Here is a 7,755-nt window from a genome sequence, read left to right on the forward strand (position 1 = left end):
GGTCAGGTTTAGCCCCCCAGCCTTGGAGAGGAGCATTCCCGTCGTACTGGAGCTGAGCTCGCCCCTCCGGGCCGGGCACCCCCTATCCCTGCTGTGGAGCACTCCTGAGATCTCGGCTTCCTCCAAACGTCGCTACTGAGCATCCCCCAAGACTGAGGCTGAGTCCGGGCGGCCGGGATCTCTCTTTTCCCACCGCTCGCTGCCCCCAGCCCTGGTGCCTCTGAAACCCCGGGACCCCAATTAAGGGTGACCGTGATTGATGAGGCAGGGCGCAGCTCGCGGGGGGTGGGGGGACACCCCAGCTGCGCCCCAACTCTTCGTTAAGCCAAGACTAACGAGCATCGGGGAGATTCCACCTCTCCAGACCCCCTCAAATGCCCCCCCCCATCCAAGGGGGGTGGTTAGAGAAGTCTTATGGGACCCCCGCCCGGGTTGGTTAATTAAACGCTTTAATTAGGGCCGTGTTGGTTAAACAAATGGTGGGGGGGGCGGGGGAGAAGGATGGAAGGGGACATCCCCCCTGCCTCTGTCTGTCCCTGCCGTTCCTGCCCGCAGCACGGCGCGAAGCGATCAGGAGTGTAATTATACCCCTCTAATTAGCGGGATTAGGGGCTAGCGGCGGCGCGAGGCTGCGGATGTGGGGGGGGGGACCCCACACTCCATCCTCCACCCCGACCGGGCTCTTTGTCACTGCTGTCCCCAGGGAGTGTCCACAAGGGACGTCCCCAGTGCCTACAAGTCCTCAAAGGGATGTCCCCACCGCTGGTTGTCCCCAAAGGGATGTCCCTGCTGCCACCACCTCCCCGAGGGGGTAATGAGCCAGCGTGCCCCCCGAGGGATGTCCCAATGGCAGTCCTGGTGTGGCATGTCCCCAAAGGGATGATCTGCCCCTGGCATTTCCTCGGTGCCACCACATCCCCAAGGGGATGTCCCTGCTGCCAGCATGTCCACCCACTGTCACCACTGTGACATGCCCCCAAACGGACACACAGCTGGTGTGGTCCCAGAGGGATGTTCCCACTGCCAGCATCGCCCCAAAGGGGTGTCCCCAATGTCAGCCCTACATCATGTCCCCAAACTTATGTGTCTGCCACCACCATGTCCCAAAACAGAAGTCCCCACTGCTGGTGTGACCACAAGGGCATGTCTCTGCTGCCACCGTATCCCCAAAGGTATGCACCCACTTCCCTGGAGTGTGCTCAAAGGGGTGCCCCCACTGATGTGTCCCTATTGCCACTCCTAAGGCATGTCCCTAAAGGGACGTCCCCACAGCCAGCTCCGCTGGGTGTCCCCAGAGGGCTGCACTCACTGCCACCCATCCCATGTGGGGTCTCCAGAGGGGTGTCCCCACTGCTGGTGTCCCCTCAGATGGCCGCACCAGCTGCCAGTGTCCCTGCAGCTGTAGACCCCCAAGCCCCCCGGAGCTGGCCAGACCACGATTCGAGGCCCGGGGAGGAGGGGGGGCGGACCGGATGCAAATGAGGGTAGCGGTTAATTAGGGCCTGAACACTCATTACGGCCGAGAGCAGCTGATTGCGATGCAGCTCCGAGTCCCGGCAGCGCCATTTGACCGCGCGCTAATGACGAGGGGGTGGGGGGCGAGGGTTGAGGGGGGGAAAGGGGGGTCCCCCCAGCCCGGCTCACCCACGGCACCTCTGCAGGCATTCCTGGCAGGAGCAGGGTCCGTGAACCGGGACCGTGCCCTGCCCACGGCTCAGCCCTGCCGTGAACCGGGACCGTGCCTGGCCATGGCTCAGCCCTGCCGTGAGCTGTGGCAGCTCTCAGCCAAGATCACCCCATGTTCTGGATGTTCTGGATATTCTGGACGTTCTCAGCTGGGCTCACCTGTGAAAAAGGCTCTGGGTGACCTCAGCTAGGATCACCCACGCAATGAGCTGTGGCCGTTCTCAGCTCCTGGGGATGTGCGGACGGCGGGACGAGCAGCTTGGGGGAAGCAGTGGGGAAACATCCCCCTGGTCCCCAGCACTCCATCGCCGCCTCGTTCCAGTCAGTTCCATTCAATAGGCATAATTAAAAAGCCGCCAAAAAGCCGAGCGGACAAGTCATTAGACCCACAGCAGTGTGTTCTGCGATTTACTGACCTGCTTGTAATTAACCTCCTGCCGCCAAAATACGCTGCTGGAAAGAAGTATAAACTTATTAGTGGCGACGGTGGCTAATTAAAGCGAAAGCTGTAATTATCCCGAGATGTGGCCGCAGGCAGGAAACTGATGAAAGGGGAGAAAAGGCGCTCGATGCAATATTGGGAAGGACGCGGGGATGCCGAGCGAGGCAGCGCCCTGCTGCCGCGCGCCGGTGCCCATCATCATCCTGAGCGCCTGCATCCCCATCCAGCTGCCCTGCCCGCTGCACAAAAGGGACCCAGGCGGGCTAATTCGGCGCGGGGGCAACCGGCACGCCCCCCTCTTTGTCTCCCTTTCACAGCCAATATCCCGACCCCAGATGGGTTAATACATAATGCAGACAAGCAAGTAATTGCTTGCCTTTGTGAGGCCGTCAGCGCTGGGTCCCCGGCCCTCTGATCCCCCATTAGCGGCCATGCAAACAAGCCTTCCACCCAATTAAGCCCAGCTTTGATAAAGCCTTTCCCAATGATGTGGCGGTCCCAAACTAGCGATTCGCACATGAGCCACTACCTGTTAAACCCGGCGTCGGCTTCCTTCGGGGACGAGCATCCCTCGCCTCTCGCCATGACCCAGCTGCCGAGCTCTGCCCGGCATCTCCCGGCCCTGAAGGGAGGCTCGGCTGATAAATGATCTCGACAAACTCTATATTAAAGAGGTGGAAATGGGATGTTAATATACCCCAAGCCGCTCGTCTCGAGAACACATGGGCTCCGGCTTTCCAAAGATGCTGGTAATGAGGCGGGCTGGGATGCCCGCGAGGAGATCTCGACGCACCGGCCTCCTGCGCCTGCCAGGTGCGGAGGACAGACAGACTGACACCCGTCCTCTGAGGCATCCCCACACCGTTCCACAGAGGCTCCGTGGGTCATCCCCTAAAGCATCTCAATCTGCTCACTGAAAGCATCCCAGCAGCATCCCCTAAAGCATGCCAGCGCACTTCCCTGGAATATCCCAGCTTTATCCCTTGCACACCCTGACATCATCCCCTAAAGCACTTCAGTGCGCTCCCCTAAATCTTCTCAGTCATCCCCTAAAGCATCTCACTAAGCTCTCCTAAAGCATCCACTAAAAAATTCTGGCACCATCCCCTAAAATATCCTGGCATCAACCCCTACAGCATCCCAGTGTTATCCCCTAGATCATGCCAGCATGTTCATCTGAAACATCCCAACGTTATTCCATCACACACCCTGGCATCATCCCCTAAAGCCTTTCACTGGCATCCTCTAAATCATTCCAGTGTGCTTCCCTAAAGTTTCCCAGGATCATTCCCCTAAAGCATCCCAGCACCATCCCCTACAGCATTCCAGCATTATTCCTTGCAGCATTCCAGTGTACTACAACACAGTATCTTACCATCATCCCCTAATACATCCTGGCATCTCTCTATGCATCCCAGACTCATCCCCTAAAGCATCCCACTGACATTTTCTAAAGCATGATAGTTTGCTCCCCTACAGCATCCCAGCATCCCACCCTGAAGTCCCATAAGGTTCCCTAAGATGTGCCAGCATCTCTCCTTAATTCATCCCCCCATTATCCCCTAGAACAGTCCACTCTGTTCTCTGAAAAAATCCCAGTATCATTCCTTAGGGCATGTCAGCATCATCCCCTAAAACACCCCAGTGCACTCCCCAGAGAGTATTATCCATGAGTGCATCCTGACACCATTCCCTACAGCATCCCAGTGTCATCACTCGTATTGTCCCAGTGCCATCCCCCACACTGTCCCAGTGCCAACCCTGCAGCATCCCAATGTCATCCCCCAAACTATGCCAATGTCATCCCCTACAGCATCCCAGCATTATCCCCTTCAGCATCCCAGTGCCATCCCCTACAGCATCCCTGCATCATTCTCCAAACTATCCCAGTGCCATTCCCCACACCATGCCAGCGTCATCCCCACACCATCCCAGTGTCATCCCCACACCATCCCAGTGTCTTCCCCTACAGCATCCCAGTGTCTTCCCCTACAGCATCCCAGCATTATCCCCTACAGCATCCCGGCATCATTCCCCAAACCATCCCAGTGTCATTCCCTACACTAAAACATCCTACCATTATTTGTTAAAGCATCCAAGCAGCATCCTCTAAATCAACACAGTATCATCCCGTAAAGCACCCCAGTCATTCCCATATGCTCCCCTAAAATATCTCAGCATCTTTCCTTAAAGCATCACAGTTATCCCTCAGACAATCCCAGTCTTGTCACTCCCTGAAGTATCCATCATCATTCCCAAAGGATCCTACTTGTATCCTCTAGAACATCCACTACATTCTCCTGAAACATCTCAGCATCATTCCATAAAACATCCCAGCACTGTCCTCTCATGCAAGCCACCATCATCCCCTACATCATCCCAGTCATTCCTGACAGCATCCCAATGCCCCCCTTAATGCATCCCAGTGTCATCCCCCACATCATCCCAGTGTCATCCCTAAAGCATCCCAGCATTATCCCCTACAGCAAGCCATCTATCTATCATCCCCCAAACCATCCCAGTGTCATCCCCCAAACCATCCCAGTGTCATTCCCTACACCATCCCAGTGTCATCCCTACAGAATCCCAGCATTATCCCCTACAGCATCCCAGTGCCATTCCCCACACCATCCCAGTGTCATTCCCCACACCATACCCGTGTCACCCCTACAGCATCCCAGTGTTATCCCCTACAGCATCCCAGTGTCATCCCCCAAACTATCCCAGTGTGATCCCCTACAGCATCCTGGTGTCATCCCCTACAGCATCCCATCATTATCCCCTACAGCATCCCAGTGTCCCATCCCCTACAGCATCCCAGTGTCATCCCCTACACCATCCTAGTGTCATCCCCCACATCATCCCAGTGTCATCCCTAAAGCATCCCAGCATTATCCCCTACAGCATCCCAGCATTATCCCCTACAGCATCCCAGTGTCATCCCTAAAGCATCCCAGCATTATCCCCTACAGCAACCCAGTGCCATCCCCCAAACTATCCCAGTGTCATCCCCTACAGCATCCCGGTGTCATCCCCTACAGCATCCCAGTGTCATCCCCCAAACTATCCCGGTGTCATCCCCTACACCATCCCAGTGTCATTCCCCACACCATCCCAGTGTCATCCCTAAAGGATTCCAGCTCCATCCCCTCCATCCCCACTACCCCTAGTCCTCAACATTGCTTTCCCCACTCCCCCCCGCAGCAGCCCCTGTGCTCCCCTTTCCCTCCTCCCACCCCAAGTGCTGCCACCACCTCTATAAATATTCAAAAAGCCGCATTTCCCGGCCAAACGCCTGGCTCGGGGTGGGGGGCTCCCGGGGGGAATGTTAATAACGGGGCTGCCAGGGATTCCCCCCGGCAGCGGGGAGGGGGGACCCAGCCGCTCATTTGCCCAGACAAATATCTTGTCGCTCCTCATTATGGCCAAACTTCGTGCCTCAGTTTCCCCCCCCCCCCTCAGCTCCCCAATGCCGCTCAGCGAGGGTTGGTTGGGAAAAAACAGGAGGAATAAGAAAGCAGCAAAACCAATGTAGAATAATGAGGATAACAAAGTATGGAGGAAGCCTCCCCCCATTTAAAAACTTCGAGGAGGATGATTTGGGCAAAGCCTGGGCAAACAGGCGCTAATCGCTAAATCAAGCAGCAATTAAATGCCGTGGCAGTGAGAATAAATCTGCTAACGAGGAGGCGATGCCCCCGCACTCGCTGTTTGCCCAGCTGATTAACGGGATGGATCTGAGGGGGATTATCCATCGGGATGAGGCGGCTCCTTTGTCTCCATTCCCCATCACAAGCTCTCTCAGAGGAGGTACTGGATGTGCGTGTGTCACCCCTGGGAGCCCATCGCTGCAGCCTCAGGCCTCAGACTGGGATTAATACAGAGGTGCTTTAATCCCTGAGGCTCCCAAAACCTCCAGGATTCCCATTAAAAATTCTCACATTTTCCAAGGACTCCATGAAAAGGGGCCCAAGGGTTTTCCACGGATTAACACCCTTTTCCATCGTGTAGTTCTGTGGTGGAGATGTCCCATTCCTCAGGTCAGCTTTTCAGTGGGACCCAAAAGGAGAAGATGGGGAAACATAGCAGCATGTAATGTTTTGATATTCCAGCATTGCCATCAATTCCCATCCCATAGAATTATTCAGGTAATAGTTGGATAAACCTCTTCTTTCATGGATACTTTTTTTTTTTCTGATCCTACTGAGAAATCCCTGTGCTGCCACATTGCCAGCAGGAGAAGAGGAAAAGCTTTGTGCTCCTACTAAATTAATATTTATTTACTTTCTCTGTGCCTGGCTCCGAGGGACAGATGAATAATGCATTGCCCACCGGACACCTGGCAGATTCGGTGGGATATGGAGAGCCCAGAGGATGCTGCTGAGGCTGAGTGGGTCAGATGTGCACCTCTCTGCAGCCTCAGCACAGCTCTGGCTGTGGAAAAGCAGCCTGGGCAAACTCTCCAGATGTGCAGACTCCAGATGTGCACTCACCTTGTGCCTCCAGATGTGCACAGATGGAAACCACCTGGCTCTCCAGATGTGCTTGAACATGCCTGTGCCTTCAGCTGCGTGCCCAGCTGTGACATCAGGGACCTCTCCAGCTGTTGGTCTGAATGCAGCTGCATCCCCCACACCACACAACCCTCCCAGATGTGAACATCCTGGAGATCCTTGGTGCCCCAGATGTGTGTGGAAAAGCTTCCCCCCCTCCCCAGCTGTGCCCCAAGTGTCCTCCAGATGTGAACTCCCTTGGGGACCCAGATGTGCAAACACATGTGGACACACTTCCACTGCTGCTGTGCATGCAGATGTGAGGCCCTTCTCCCTCCCAATATCCCAGATGTGCATACCCAGTCCCTCTGCTCCTCCCCCACTGCCCCTTCCCCACCTCCTCTTTTTCCCTGCGCCCTCTCCAGCTTCCCCACGCTCCCAACTTCCCTTTTCCCCCACTTTTTCCCTATTCCAAGTGCCACCGTCAAAAAATCCTGTAACAAGCTCCCCCCAGGAGCCCCCTCCCCCCATAATGAACCTCCCTAATGAATTCCCCCAGCCCCCCCGGCTGCTCGCTGAAGGAGGCTCATTGCTTCCCACATCAGCCCCAACACACTAATTAAACGGCCAATTGCTACTTACGGATTCAATGGTGCTGATTCCTTCGTGTTTCCCCCCTGACCCCACAAATTCAAGGCCACTGGTGGTCCCAGCCCCCCCAAAGTGTCCCTCACTGTGTTACTCAGCCGCATTTCCCGTGGGCTGTGGGGTGGTGCTGCCTTTCAGGGTTCACTGAGGGGGGGCCCGACTGGGGGGTGACAGCAGCCGCGTGCGGTGTCACGTAATTTGGGGTGAAGCCAGGGAGCTGCTGCGTCTCCTCCTGCTCCTCCCTCCAGCCCTAGGACCCCCCTTTTCCTCTGCCCCCTCAAAATTCACCCCAGTTCCACTGCACCATGAAGCGCCCCCCCATACGGGACATCCCCCGCCTTGGTCCCCATCCCGCTTCTCAGGGACGGGGAGGGCACACAGGGACACCCGCGTCACCCCGCCCCAGCGCCGCCCCGGCCCGTCCCCTACCCGGGGGCGGTGCCGCTGGCTGAGCCGAGCCGAGCTCAGCTGGGCTGAGCCGGACTG

This window comes from Molothrus ater, chromosome 22, assembly GCF_012460135.2.
Source record: "Molothrus ater isolate BHLD 08-10-18 breed brown headed cowbird chromosome 22, BPBGC_Mater_1.1, whole genome shotgun sequence".
NCBI lineage: Eukaryota > Metazoa > Chordata > Aves > Passeriformes > Icteridae > Molothrus > Molothrus ater.